A 15,669-nucleotide genomic window follows, 5' to 3' on the forward strand; every position below is an offset into this window, starting at 1 on the left:
TCGCTGGCCATGATTTACTATGTTTTACCAGGTCTAAACTTTGCTTCCGCCGTTTTTTCTAGAAGTTAGGGGTTATATTGTGAAACGCTCACAAAAAATTTTGTTTCATAGTATTGCCCATCGCTGACCACTTCTTTTCCCATCTTCCGATAGCATACGAATCCTGTGGCGGAAGCACTGGGCGTCTTTTGTGGGGATCCATGAATCGATCCAATTTTGCACTTGTTCATATGATCGGAAGTGCTGGTCAGCCAGACTGTATGCCACTGATCGAAAAAGGTGGTAGTCAGAGAGAGCAACGTATGGAGAATACGGCCAGAGGGATAGCACTTCTCAGTGCAACGTTTCCGTGTATGTTTTGACGAGCTTTGCGACATAGGGTCGAGTTCAGACCTGCTGCAAAATTACCTTCCCTTGTCTATCGCTGTATTGTGGCCGTTTGTGTTTCAGTGCTGGGCTCGAACGCATCAGTTGCTTTCGGTAATGATGTCCTGTGACTGTCTTTGTCTGTTTCAGTAGCTACGAAAGCGTTCTGTCTTCCCACGTCATGTCGGTCTTCGACATCAAAATCACCGTTCTTAAGGCGTTGAAACATTCTCTGTACGTTCTTCGACTAATAGTCCCTCACCATTGGTCTTACCCAGCATTTTAAGAGCCACAGCCGCAGATTTCTTCATGTTAAAGCAGAAAATTAAAACTTCCCGCAAACGGCGAGAAATTGGTACGTAAGTTGACGTACTTAATCGAGAATAACCTTATGAGGCAATCACAAATCGACTAATATTTGTATGGCATTATGTTTACAGATGCCTAAGCTCATTGTATTACACCTATGACCAACCATCCGAACCCCATTTGCCGCTGCTGCCGTCTATTGAAAAACGGCGGAAGCAAAGTTGTAGACCTAATAGCTAAAGGCTTGTGCTTCTGTAGCTGTGCGAGGCGGTAGGAAAGAGCGCTTACCCACTCCACATGTAACAGGTGATCACCCCATATGGGAAGGAACGGTGGAATAGATGTGATGATAGTCCACTTTGTCCTAGAGCTTCGACAAAATGGGGCATCCTATGTTAGATTTGGCATCAGGATGAAAAACTAATAGTATTAATATTTAATGCTTAACTGATTAAGAACCTATGCACAGAATGCTCAAGATTTTATCCACTGTAGTGTCTATAAAACTGTAATTTCAGTTATTCAAAAATGCCACTGCAAATTTTAATAAGAGAATGAATTTAATATTATAAATCACTGGAAAAGTTTGCTCGCTGATCACCAAAGGGCTCCATGCATAGGATATCCCATACAGAATGTAAGACTAACATTTTTACAGGTAACATATATGCACTAGGAATGGTTAATTAAAAGTAAGTTGAAGTTCAGTATTGCCTCAGCAAAAGCATTAGTACAAGTACTGCTATCAATGTTGTGAATACTTGTAAATCGTGGATGTTGATTTGAACTTAAGGAAATAACTTGAAGTTTTATGCCGACTAATGCAGTAGTTAGAACTGAGGAAATAAGGAAGTGGATACTACGTATTGTTTTGTAAGTACTATGGTGCTCAAAATTCTACAATCGGACTCCACGATTGTTACTGTGATTTAAAGAGTTCATACAAGTTCTCAGATGGGATTGATGATGAAAATTCATTTTCCTTATTTTGGTTTGAATTAATGGTTTAGCTGGTACCCCATGTGTTGAACATTGTAGTGAAGGCCACTCCAGAATTCACTGTCTTTAGATCGCATGTTAGAAGCCATGGCACACTGAGAAGATATTCAGTGGAGACATCCAGACAACTTAGAACTAAGCAAGCTTACTGCTGATCATTGAGGAAAGAAGCACGGCAGGTGAGATTTGTTAGACGTTTCACGAATTACTACAACCAATCCACGATTTTTCTTCAATTTTTATTTATTCATGACCAATTTCGAATCGCCTGGCGATCCATCATCAGATCCGAAACCGGTCATGAATAAATAAAAATTGAAGAAAAAACGGCGATTGGTTGCAGTAATTCTTGAAACCTTTAACAGGACAGTCGCAGTGTTTCAAATCCAGAATGATACATCACGAAGACGTGCTACAGATGCGAAAATTAACCAACAGGAAGAACATGCGGTGATATGCAAATGATTAGCTTTTCAGAGCATTCACACAAGGTGGGGGCCGGTGGCGACACCTACAACGTACTCACATGAGGAAAGTTTCCTACCGATTTCTCATACACAAACAGCAGTTGATCGGCGTTGCCTTGCGAAACGTTGTTGTGATGCCTAGTTAATGAGGAGAAATGCGTACCATCACGTTTCCGACTTTGATAAAGGTCGGATTGTAGCCTATCGCGATTGCGGTTTATCGTATCGCGCCATTGCTGCTCGCGTTGGTCGAGATCCAATGAGTGTTAGCGGAATATGGAATCGGTGGGTTCAGGAGGGTAATACGGAACGCCGTGCTGGATCCCAACGGCCTCGTATCACTAGCAGTCCAGATGACAGGCATCTTATTCGCACGGCTGTAACGGATCGTGCAGCCACGTCTCGATCCTTGGGTCAACAGATGGGGATGTTTGCAAGACAAGAAAGATGTGCATGAACAGTTCGGCGACGTTTGCAGCATCATGGACTATCAGTTCAGAGACCATGGCTGCGGTTACCCTTGACGCTGCATCACAGACAGGAGCGCCTGCAATGGTGTACTCAAAGACGAACCTGGGTGCACGAACGGCAAAACGTCATTGTTTCGGACGAATCCAGGTTCTGTATACAGCATCATTAAGGTAGCATCCGTGTTTGGCGACATAGCTGTGAACCCAGATTGGAAGCTTGTATTCGTCATCGCTATTCTGGCGTATCACCCCGAGTGATGGTATGGCGTGCCGTCGGTTACACGTCTCGGTCATCTCATGTTCGCATTGAAGTCACTTTGAACAGTGGACGTTACATATCAGATGTGTTACGACCCGTGGCCCTACCCTTCATTCGATCCTTGCGAAACCCTACATTTCAGTAGGAAAATGCACAACCGCATGTTGCAGGTCCTGTACGGGCCTTTCTGGATACAGAAAATGTTCGTCTGCTGCCCTGGCCAGTACATTCTCCAGATCTCTCACCAACTGAAAACGTCTGATCAATGGTGGCCGAGCAACTGGCTCGTCACAATACGCCGGTCACTACTCTCGATGAACTGTGGTGTCTTGTTGAAGCTGCATGGGTAGCTGTACCTGTACACGCCATCCAAGCTCTGTTTGACTCAATGCCCAGTTGTATCATGGCCGTTATTAAGGCCAGAGGTGGTTGTTCTAAGTACTGATTTCTCGGGATCTATGCACCCAAATTGCGTGACAATGTAATCACATGTCAGTTCTAGTATGACATATTTGTCCAATGAATACCCTTTTATGCTCTGCATTTCTTCTTGGTGTAGCAATTTTGATGGCCATTAGTGTAAAAGTTGAAATTTGGTAGACTGAACCCACGCAACGTAGCCCTTCACATGCAATGTTTTGCCAGCTACAACTTGTGTTTAGCGCGTCCAGTGTAGTAACACATCATAGGAGGAACATTTCTCCTCGTTAATTTATTGGATAAGCAGTGCGATTAGGCAGTGACTAATTGGCTTGGTAAAAAATCATTTTGAACAGTGAATAGTAGATTATGTTGAACAGTGTGTAATAGGAGACAGCGTTGATTTTGAACTGTGATTGTCAAACAGCGTGGAATATCTTCTTATGAAAAGTGATCATGAAATTCCTGTGCATGTAAATGTAAATGCTATTTTTGGATGTGAAGTAATGTTGAAATGTGGAACCTATTATGTACTGGAGTGCCATGTTACAGGGACATTAAAGGAAATGGTGAAAGTTCCTGTAGCCATCTTTCGTTAGTCCGGTAGCCCATCTTCACCAGCATTTCTCTTTCTTTTTCTTGTTTATCTTTTCTCATAACTCTCATAGTGGTGTGATTTTATGAATGTGGTTGTGTGTCACTTGTTAGATGGTGGCATAGTCTGCTGCATAAAGTCTGCAATAGTCATACAGATTCAGCAGCAGTTGTACAGAATAGCCAACTCTGGTAGGGGTCAAGTAGGCAAAGAGATTTGAGCTAGTTGTGAGAAATCCACCTACGTTACGTTGGTGGCGGAAATGGCATCTTTGGGTTTTCCGGGCCACGCGGAACGTGCAAGAGGCTGGAGATGAAAAAGGGAGGCAGTGAGGCAGTCTGCCTCCGGTACGGGAAGCATCTACAGCTGTGCTCCAGTGTGTTAGACTGACCGCGTGGCGCGTTGTTACTTGGCAAGAGGAGAGTTGTTAGCTTTTGGACAAGCTTTGCTTGTTGCGGCAAGGAATGCAAAACTTTGGCAGATTTTTCTTTTGGATAATTTCTATAGCAGACTAGGATCCACCGGAAGAGCGCCACACAAAGGTGTCGATAAGAAGTGAGCGCTCGCTCCTGTATGAATGTTTGTTCAGGTGTGCCTGTATAAGCTTTTATTTCCTAAATATTAATAGCTTTGCCTTCTCGTAAATTTTCCTTGATTTATATATCTTTCGTCCGTGGGGAGCCAACCACGTGGTTCAACATTAGAGTTTGTTGGGCATTACTAACTGTCCGAACCCATGTTTGTTTTAAAGAATATTAACTGTTCATGATGGTGTGACGTGATGTTGTTGCAACTTGGCCACGATACCTAGAAATTGCGTCTCCACAAACTACGTGGGCACGCGGGTGTACTGTGAAAGGTGTACCGTTTCACGAGTGATTTGCGATGAGTTATCAGGCAACAGCAGTTGTATGAATGATTCACACCAATGATTTTAGGTGTAGATTATAACGGTGAATGTATCTATGCTTTTTTTAAATGTTTTAGAAGTTAATGTTATCAGGAATTGTGTACATGCCTCACATCTATATCTTAGGAATAAATGATTTTATCTCCAATTTTCTCTTGTGTTCCGAAGTTACGTTTTTACATCTAAGCCACTCACCTCGTAGCTTTCCCGTTAGCACATCCAACGCGTTTCCTTACGCACAGGTTCAATGATTAGTTTCCCCTTTTCTTTTTTTTTCTTTTTTAACAAATGCTTTAGATTATGTCTTATTTTCAGGTGTGTTGCTGGGAGCTGATCTTATGCACAGTGTTCATGCATTTTCTGCTTTATTTTAAATGTTTGATTCTCGTGAACAGTGCACGGGCAATACCATTAATTAAATCGCATCCTCTATGAGCGTATGCATTTTTATGAGTTTTTGGTCTGTGATCAAATTAATTCATTTTCCGACTCGGCGAAACCTTTGATTAGTTGTATGGTTAGAGTCGGTGGCGACCCTAATCTTCTCGCGTTAATTTCACAAGCAATAAGTATTTATATTCCCAATAATCTTAATGTAATAGCCCGTAGAATCAGGTTAGCTGCAATGGCATAACTATGCTACTGGCAGCATAGGTCTTCAGGCTGCGTTTGTGGAATATTAAGACTTGTTGCCAAGTATGGTTGGATGTCAGTTAGCATGCTGTTGATGTGTACGGTGCGTATAGTGGAACTGCCAAGGTACGGCAGTGCGTACACAAATGGAACTGAGTGCGGCCATTAGAGGAGGCGCTGCACTGCAGTCGGCAGTGGTTTGGCTGGCAAATCGTCTTGGCATGTGCTGCTTCAACCTCGCGGCAACAGAGGCGCACACACACTGGATGGGTCGAGTGGCTCGCAGTGCAGCGACTGGAGGAGGCTAGGTATCTGCATTTCAGGAGGTCTGGCCAGTTGGGCAACTTGATTGTGTGGCTTGAATCTCGTGGTATCGTGAGGGCAGCGCATGTCGTTGCAGAGGGTAGTGACACCATATTGATTAGGTAAAGGATGTTTCCTGTGATTTTGTGATAATTCAGAGTGTTCTTAAGATGTGCAATTTAGGTGTTTCATGAACTGTTGCTTCAGTAAGTACAGGAAGATGAGTTGCAATAATAGTAATATGGATGATGAGACTACCAATCAAGAATATATTTTTAATGATACAGAAAACACTAATGAATTGTTCAGCAATGACAATGGTTATTTATTTCCAATGTGTATTTCATAATGTAGAGTGTGACTCGCTGTTAATGAAAATTGGGAAGAAGATGTAAATGACATGTAATTAAAGCTAAACCATCAGAATGGTCAGATTTTTCAAAAAAATTAATCTCAGAGAATTATTACATGCAGCGAACCAGCTGTCAAAAGAAATGCACAAGAAAATAGAAAAAACTAACTCTAAGACTGAACAAACTACTAAAGAATCTAAGGAAGAGTTATCAAATAAGACTCAAAAACTGACAATGAAATTGAAGAAAATAACAAAGCAACAGGTAAACTAGTTGACTACCCAATCAAATCTTGCAAACCCCATATAGCGAAATTAAAAATGAATTTGTAAAAATGAATTATAAATTGATAAATATGAAAAATTTGACGAGTGATGGGAACTTAAATATTGTAAATGACCAAGTGAATAATGAAAAGGAGATGTTAGCAAAGATAATTGGTGATAAAAGTAAATTAAATGAATGCAGTGATGAAATGGTGAAGAATGAAGCTCAGCGTTGCAAACTAAAATCGAATGTAAAGGTCGTAAAGGAAACCATTATAATAAAGAAGAATAAAGCGGAAATAGAGGTGGAACCTATGGAAAAAGTGATTATAAGGACCGGTGTTAATGTCAAAATATTGGAGGAAAAATTTCTGGTATCAAAGTACAGGTAAGGTACAGAAGGAGTACATAAATGAAATGATACGCGAGAAAAGTAATATCTTCTTGTGACACTGTAATTAGAAGAATGAATGTAAACTTTGCAAAATGACGTTGACCTTTGTTAAATCAAATAATAATATCGACGGCGTATTTAATCATGAAATATGCCACATGACGGGACGAATCGGAAAAGAAGCATTAAGGAAATGATTGAGAAAACATCAGAAAATATTTCCTGATAGACTTTTTCGTAGGAAGGACTGTCTTAACGGTTTGTGGTAAAAGAGCTATCTCTTTCAGACACTGCAATTATGGCATGTTCGCAGTAAAAATGGGAAGCTGTAGCTAATAACATTAAGTATTTATTGATGAAGTTAAATGCTTGTCAATATTAGTATTTAGTAAATAACTTGTAACGTGCTATGTCTACTGTAAAATTACTTCATATTATGTAATGCTTTGTTAATTGTGAGTGCAATTGGCCATATATGATTTATATTTCATGAATTAGATTAAGCTGAGTGCTTTCGTGCGCGCCATTGGGTGTGGTGCGAGTAAATAAGCCGTGATGCAAGGGGCAGTGAAACGAACAACATGAGCTGCAGCGGTCAAGTACGCATTAGCGGTTTTCCGAAACAAAAGAGGTGGAGCAACTCCAGCTGGAGTGCACCATAGCGACGTAAGGTTCCACGCTTATTTTGACGGTGCGCAAGGTAGCAGTTCACATACTGCGTCGACAGTAATAAGATGCGTTTGTTTAGATGATTAGATTATTGTTGGACATAATATTAATATGCCGGACTTCCTTTTCAGGAATTAATAGTACTGTAAATAATCTTAATATAATGACTTTGTTTTAAGGACGATAATGTTACTGCACATACCTAACGTGTGTCCTTTTGATATAACTTTAGTGTGAAATGCTTACTTCATATAAGCAAAGAAGGACTATCACATCTGAATGCAATAACTATACCGCGGATGAGTCAGATTCTGCAAGCCCAAAAAGAAGATTGAAGCATCCCCAACTCTTTTGTGGCTCTCTTTTTTTAGGTACTCCACATCGACGTCTGCTCGTAGATACGGATCGTCGGTAGGTTTTCCTGCTTTACTTCCCGACGTGACAGCGACGACTCTCGGATGAAGTGCGGGCCTTGTCTTTTGCTATTACTGCGAGTCTTGTGAATATCGCTTATATTTAGTAATTTTCCCGACTAAAACTCTCCCCTTTTATGATTAATACAGCCTGCACCACCTTTCGGAGGGAGTGGGGACGTCAAAGAGTCACAGAAGTTCATATTAAGGAGTCCGTAAAACACCTAAACGTTGACTTCAGTTAGCGTGTTAGTTAATGCCTACGCTTTCCGCTAGATGCTACTGACTTACTGCTGAATAAAACCTTCACTGATTAGTACTAACTAAATGAAATAAGTACAACACTCTTGTATTTCACTTCCACTCTATATTCAAGGATTAATATCGTGATGCCTTCTCTATGACGGAGCTTCCGTGGCTTTGCTGTACTTAGACATTAAACTACTTGCTGATATACTATAATTTTGATGTGCAATTACCGAACTCTGATTGTACACTATTTTCCCCTTTAAAAATTCTATTCTTAATTTTAAATTATTCTTTCTATAACTTTTATCACTGTAAACTGAACCGAGGTGTTACAAGATGTGCACATGGAAGCTGTACCATGAAGTAATGACGTGGCTCTTTTGTGAGCAATCGAAACTGAAAGGAGACAGACTCGTTACCCTATGTAGATAAATCGGACTCACTGATGTAACTATGAAGTAATACTATTATTGTGAAAGTAGTTTCGCTTACGGTAAGAAAAGAAGAAATTGAAGAGCCAGATAATCAGTGCTGACAATACTTTATATTGTTTGTAAATGCTTATCCTATAGTAGGGACGAGCATCTTAAGAATTCGAATTATATAAGAAATTTTGGAATGTGTTCAATCAAAATAGTGTAGAAACTTTCACTGTATTCGGGAACTGAAATTATCAGTTTTGTCATAAAAATGGGAAATGGTAAAAACAATGTGGTTAGGTGGCGTTTATGCATCAGGGGCCAAGATTTATTACAGCGTATTTAACTCCTTACTCTGTTGTAGCTATGTGAACCTGTAGAATCGAGATGTGATCCAGTTCACCAGTAAAAGATGTCATGCCACATGGACAGGGAGTGTGGAGAGGGGGGGGGGGGGGGGGAGGAGAGGAAACTGTGAGGGAAGGTTGTCTTGTCTTGGGTAGCCGACAGACATGAGGGAGTCTAGAGTTAGATTTTGGCCTAGACCAATAACTTCTGCTACTGACGTTTAAATGATTAAGAAACTATTCTGACAGTGCTATAGCTTTATACACATTGATTCAAAACTGACTTTTAAAGGCTAATAAGAGAATTAATTTAATGTTACGAGTGATTGGTGGAATTATGCAACCAATCACGAAACCGACCTGTGCAGCCATCGGGGAAAGACTTAGGGCAGCCTAGTACCGAGTCCGAGACTAGCTGTTATACAACCAACATGTCTGCGTCACGATTGGCTACTTAGTTTAATTATAAGTGGGGTAGAGCTTAACTTGGCTGCAGTCAAGATCGTGGACAAGTGTAGACTGCGAGCGCTAATTCTAACTTAACAAAATAACACGAAGTTTTATGCTGACTGATGCGACAACTAGCACTCCTCTTCATGGTCTAGGAGAGATCACGTGAAATGTTCTAGAATTTACCTTCGTCGATCACTTAACTTAACCTTCCACATTTAGGTTTGAGCGAGTGCCGTGGTAGGAACATTTCTTCTCAGTTATGTAGTGTAGAGGAAAAGCTGTATAGGCAATAACAAGATGTTGTTGTTGCTGTTGTTGTTGTGGTCTACAGTCCTGAGACTGGTTTGATGCAGCTCCTCATGCTACTCTATCCTGTGAAAGCTTCTTCATCTCCCAGTACCTACTGCAACCAACATCCTTCTGAATCTGCTTAGTGTATTCATCTCTTGGTCTCCCTCTACGATTTTTACCCTCCACGCTGCCCTCCAATACTAAATAGGTGATCCCTTCATGCCTCAGAACATGTCCTACCAACCGATCCGTTCTTCTGGTCAAGTTGTGCCACAAACTTCTCTTCTCCCCAATCCTATTCAATACTTCATTAGTTATGTGATCTACCCATCTAATCTTCAGCATTCTTCTGTAGCACCACATTTCGAAAGCTTCTAGTCTCTTCTTGTCCAAACTATTTATCGTCCATGTTTCACTTCCATACATGGCTACACTCCATACCAATACTTTCAGAAACGACTTCCTGACACTTAAATCTATACTCGATGTTAACAAATTTCTCTTCTTCAGAAACGCTTTCCTTCCCATTGCCAGTCTACGTTTTATATCCTCTCTACTTCGACCATCATCAGTTATTTTGCTCCCCAAATAGCAAAACTCCTTTACTCATTTCCTAATCTAATTCCCTCAGCATCGACTTAATTCTACTACATTCCATTATCCTCGTTTTGCTTTTGTTGATGTTCATCTTATATCCTCCTTTCAAGACATTGTACATTCCATTCAACTGCTCTTCCAAGTCCTTTGCTGTCTCTGACACAATTACAATGTCATCGGCGAACCTCAAAGTTTTTATTTCTTCTCCATGGATTCTAATACCTACTCCGAATTTTTCTTTTGCTTCCTTTAGTGCTTGCTCAATATACAGATTGAATAACATCGGGGATAGGCTAGAACCCTGTCTCACTCCCTTCCCAACCACTGCTTCCCTTTCATACCCCTCGACTCTTATAACTGCCATCTGGTTTCTGTACAAATTGTAAATAGCCTTTCGCTCCCTGTATTTTACCCCTGCCACCTTTAGAATTTGAAAGAGAGAATTCCAGTCAACATTGTCAAAAGCTTTCTCTAAGTCTACGAATGCTAGAAACGTAGGTTTGCCTTTCCTTAATCTTTCTTCTAATATAAGTCGTAAGGTCAGTATTGCCTCACGTGTTCCAGTATTTCTACGGAATCCAAACTGATCTTCCCCGAGGTCGGCCTCTCCCAAGTTCGTCAGTAGTTTTAATGGAATGTTGTCTACTCCGGGAGCCTTGTTTCGACTCAGGTCTTTCAGTGCTCTGTCAAACTCTACACGCAGTATCGTATCTCCCATTTCATCTTCATCTACATCCTCTTCCATTTCCATAATATTGTCGTCAAGTACATCGCCCTTCTATAGACCCTCTATATACTCCTTCCACCTTTCTGCTTTCCCTTCTTTGCTTAGAACTGGGTTTCCACCTCAGCTCTTTATATTCATACAAGTTGCTCTCTTTTCTCCAAACGTCTCTTTAATTTTCCTGTAGGCAGTATCTATCTTACCTCTAGTGAGATAAGACTCTACATCCTGACATTTGTCCTCTAGCCATCCCTGCTTAGCCATTTTGCACTTCCTGTCGATCTCATTTTTGAGACGTTTGTATTCCTTTTTGCCTGCTTCATTTACTGCATTTTTATATTTTCTCCTTTCATCAATAAAATTTAATATTTCTTCTGTTACCCAACGATTTCTACTAGCCTTCGTATTTTTAACCTACTTGATCCTCTGCTGCCTTCACTATTTCATCCCTCAAAGCTACCCATTCTTCTTCTACTGTATTTCTTTCTCCCATTCCTGTCAATTGTTCCCTTATGCTCTCCCTGAAACTCAGTACAACCTCTGGTTCTTTCAGTTTATCCAGGTCCCATCTCTTTAAATTCCCACCTTTTTGCAGTTTCTTCAGTTTTAATCTACAGGTCATAACCAATAGATTGTGGCCAGAGTCCACTTCTGCCCCTGGAAATGTCTTACAATTTAAAACCTGGTTCCTAAATCTCTGTCTTACCATTAATTAAACTATCTGATAATTTTTAGTATCTCCAGGGTTCTTCCATGTATACAATCTTCTTCCATGATTCTTGAACCAAGTGTTAGCTATGATTAAGTTGTGCTCTGTGGAAAATTCTACCAGGCGGCTTCCTCTTTCATTTCTTAGGCCCAATCCATATTCACCTAATACGTTTCCTTCTCTCCCTTTCCCTACACTCGAATTCCAGTGACCCATTACTATTAAATTTTCATCTCCCTTCACTATCTGAATATTTTCTTTTATTTCATCATACATTTCTTCAATTTCTTCGTCATTTGCAGAGCTAGTTGGCATATAAACTTGTGCTACTGTAGTGTGTGTGGGCTTCGTATCTATCTTGGCCACAATAATGCGTTCACTATGCTGTTTGTAGTAGCTTACCCGCATTACTATTTTTTATTCATTATTAAACCTACTCATGCATTACCCCTATTTGATTTTGTGTTTATAACCCTGTAGTCACCTCACCAGAAGTCTTGTTCCTCCTGCCACCGAACTTCACTAATTCCCACTATATCTAACTTTAACCTATCCATTTACATTTTTAAATTTTCTAAACTACCTGCCCGATTAAGGTATCTGACATTCCACGCTCCGATCCGTAGAACGCCAGTTTTCTTCCTCCTGATAACGACATCCTCCTGAGTAGTCCCCGCCCGGAGATCCGAATGGGGGACTATTTTACCTCCGGAATATTTTACCCAAGACGACGCTATCATCATTTAATCATACAGTAAAGCTGCATACCCTCGGGAAAAATCACGGGCGTAGTTTCCCCCTGCTTTCAGCCGTTCGCAGTACCAGCACAGCAAGGCCGTTTTGGTTAGTGTTACAAGGCCAGATCAGTGAATCATCCAGACTGTTGCCCTTGCAACTACTGAAAAGATATGCTATTTGATGAAGATATGCTATTTTTCAGTTCCTTGTTTGTAATTCGGTTTTTATGTTGTCCACTGTGGTTCCTTCAGATCCGTTCAAAAGCGAAAAATTTATGATTGCGTTCGAAAAAAAAATTACTATCATTTTTAACGGTAAACGTTTTGTTTTTACAGTTTGTGTTCGATCAATGCACCACGTGAGGGCACTCGGCTCTTCTAATTGCGAGACAAGCTCCACAGTTTGAACAGCAAGATTTGCGGACTCTTTTTGACGTATTCTCTGCGGAAGTTTCTGTTAGGTTTTATTTCACTTGGCGCACTTTACAGGACGTTGGTTGTGTTGTATGTCTCTGGGAAGCAGAAAATGATATATAAAGTGTGCTTCCGACAACAAAAATAACTTTTCGAGCACAGAGGACCGACAAGAATCGAAAGTGCGCCCCCGTGCGACAGTGTGAAATTCTGCTGAGGCACTTTCCGGTTTTCCGGGTAAATGTTACTTTTAACGACACAGGCGACCTCTGAATGGTGGAAAAATAGAATTTTTTATTACTTTATTAATTTACATTCATACATATTTTATTGGGTTTAGAATGAAAATGACAGCTGTTTTCTAAATTTTAAAGTTGTAGTTGTGTATGCTGCCACGCTCCAATTATTTAAATTATGGAAAACTATTTGTATTTCACGAAACAATCGGAATATTTTTGCTTCCAGCGATTGTGTTTGGCGCATATTGCATATGTTGGTAACATTGCTGCTTTCCAACATCTGTAAATGATTATCTTTGATACTGTTTATTTTTGCTTTGTTAAAATGTTGTATTTACGTCCTACTGGAAGTTTGTTGGCTAATTGCTACAGATATTTGTGATTTTAGAAGTTCATTAGTGTGTAATAAATGATACCAACGCCACGCATCAAGAAATTGTGTAAAAAATTCAGGGGAACTAGTTTACAAGCAGTCCACTCTATTGAGAAAACCTATGTTTCAGTTCTCCAGGAATGATACAAATCTCTTGCTGTTTGTAGCGGATCCTAAACCTTTCCTACTAGCTGTTTTTTAGTATACACCATCACAATGGTTACGTTTCACCACATCATTTATGAAAGAAAATGCTTCAATAATCAGTAACTGAATGTGAAATTGGCGTCCCACGCAGAATTTTGCTAATAATTATTAATTAAACGTAGAATTTTTTGCTAAACAGAATAGTTGATTTTAACTAATTGCATATTATTTGTATAAAATGTATTTATCTCCCTAGTACAACCACATGAATTTCATAGTTACTCTCGCTGACGTATGTAGACAAAAAAAATAATTAGTATACATTCACCAATGAAGCAATAAGTATTAAATAGAAAGCCTAGAGGAAACTTTTAAGATGAATAACAGCAGTAGGATGAAGACTACGCTGTTCTGAGGCACATTTTAATATGGATCAAATCTTAATTCGCAATTTCCTGCAAGTTATAGTTTTCAGAATGTAGGCACACATATCTCCTAAGTTCATAAATTAATGCACAAATTTTTTTCTGTAACTTGAAACTGCCCATACCTCTGTGGTAACCTAAACGTTTTCCTGGTACAGTTAAATTTTTTTGCAAGTTCAGTTACATTACAGGGAAATAAAATTTTAATTAGGAAAAAGATTCAAAAATTAAAATCTAAGATGCATTAATTTTTGTTTAGTTTGATGTACTTAATGTATGGAACTGAATAGGTCTTGTATCCCAACCAACATGGTGTACCTTCCTGGTGAAAATTTGGTCTCCTTCAGATGAATATTATTGGATTAAATGGTACCTGAATTTGAAGAAGCATTTTAGATAGTCTGTTTTTAAATACTGTTTTTATAATCGTTGAGAGATCCTAAAATTCTTCAAAATACTTGAAATTGTTTAAAAAGTACTCTGCTTTAGTTATGATAAACTACGAAACTATAAAACACATACAAAAGAAACAGCGTTTGAAAGAAATAGGTGCTGATTTTCAACAAATATGGAGGCGAAAAAGTATCCGGTGTGCTTAAGTGAGCCTGCATATGAGTGCTAAGCACAGTCATGACATCAGATGATGGGGCCAACTTCTAGCTTGAAGGTGGGGTTTTAGTAACAAGACTTGGTGATATTTTAGAAACGGCAGTAAATTTTATCTGATTCCGTGGAAATTACAGAGTGATGTCTTTATGTGACATTATTCTTCATTGGCGTTACAGCTTATTGGTGTTTTATTTTTATCTGCAAAAGTGGTTAGGAGTCAATTGGAGGCGGTTTAGGAACTGTAAATGGTGAAAACATTCCAGACCAGCTGTGGAATCTTTATGAAAGTGGTTGGAGTGCTAAAGGACTTTTATCATTGACACTGGAGTGGTGAGGATTTGTCTTGCGGGTCGTAGCTCAGGAAATCCTCACATACAAGGATCCGTACCAAGTGGCGTAGTCCACTTTTTGAAACCATTTATACTGCTATATAGGTTGCTGTTCCAGGCAACACACCATGGAACACTCTGGGGTGCGCTTGTATGCGAGTAATCCAACATAACAAATTTTCGAATTTCACGTGATCCTCTGTAAAGCTTTAAAGCATGGGTATTATGCAGAGTGGTTGTGTATTGTAAAGGTTAGGCTACAGTCCTCACATGTAAAAGCTTCTGGGTTCGAATCGTATCAGGTAGTTTAAAACTTTTTTAAATTTTAAATCTTTATCGAAATACCTATGATCGTTAATTTTAGTCAAGTTCATTGCTTTAAATATAGTTTCTTTATTTCTCTCCATTTGTCAGACAGACAGTCGGATAACAAATGACAAAAATACTTCTTCGCGTAATATAATTACAAATTAAGAATTTTAGTATTTTCTCCTGAACTTTTACTGTCAAAGCTTGCTTCTTGACAAATTTCAACATCCTAGATCAATAGGAAGTACCCTTTAGGTTTTGACTTAGTCTGCAAGAGTCAAGGTATGTGACATAAATGGCCATATCTTTTGATTGCATTGACTTAGAAGCTTCATCTTTGACACCGGGAAGAGACTGTAGACCATAGTGCGTGGCATAAATTTCAAGTTGATACGTCTACCCGTTGCTGTGAAAGAAGCAAAAAAAAAATATTTCGCGTGATATAATAACAAATTAAGAATTCTCGGTTTTC

Source organism: Schistocerca gregaria, chromosome 6 (genome assembly GCF_023897955.1).
Source record: "Schistocerca gregaria isolate iqSchGreg1 chromosome 6, iqSchGreg1.2, whole genome shotgun sequence".
Taxonomy (NCBI): Eukaryota; Metazoa; Arthropoda; class Insecta; order Orthoptera; family Acrididae; genus Schistocerca; species Schistocerca gregaria.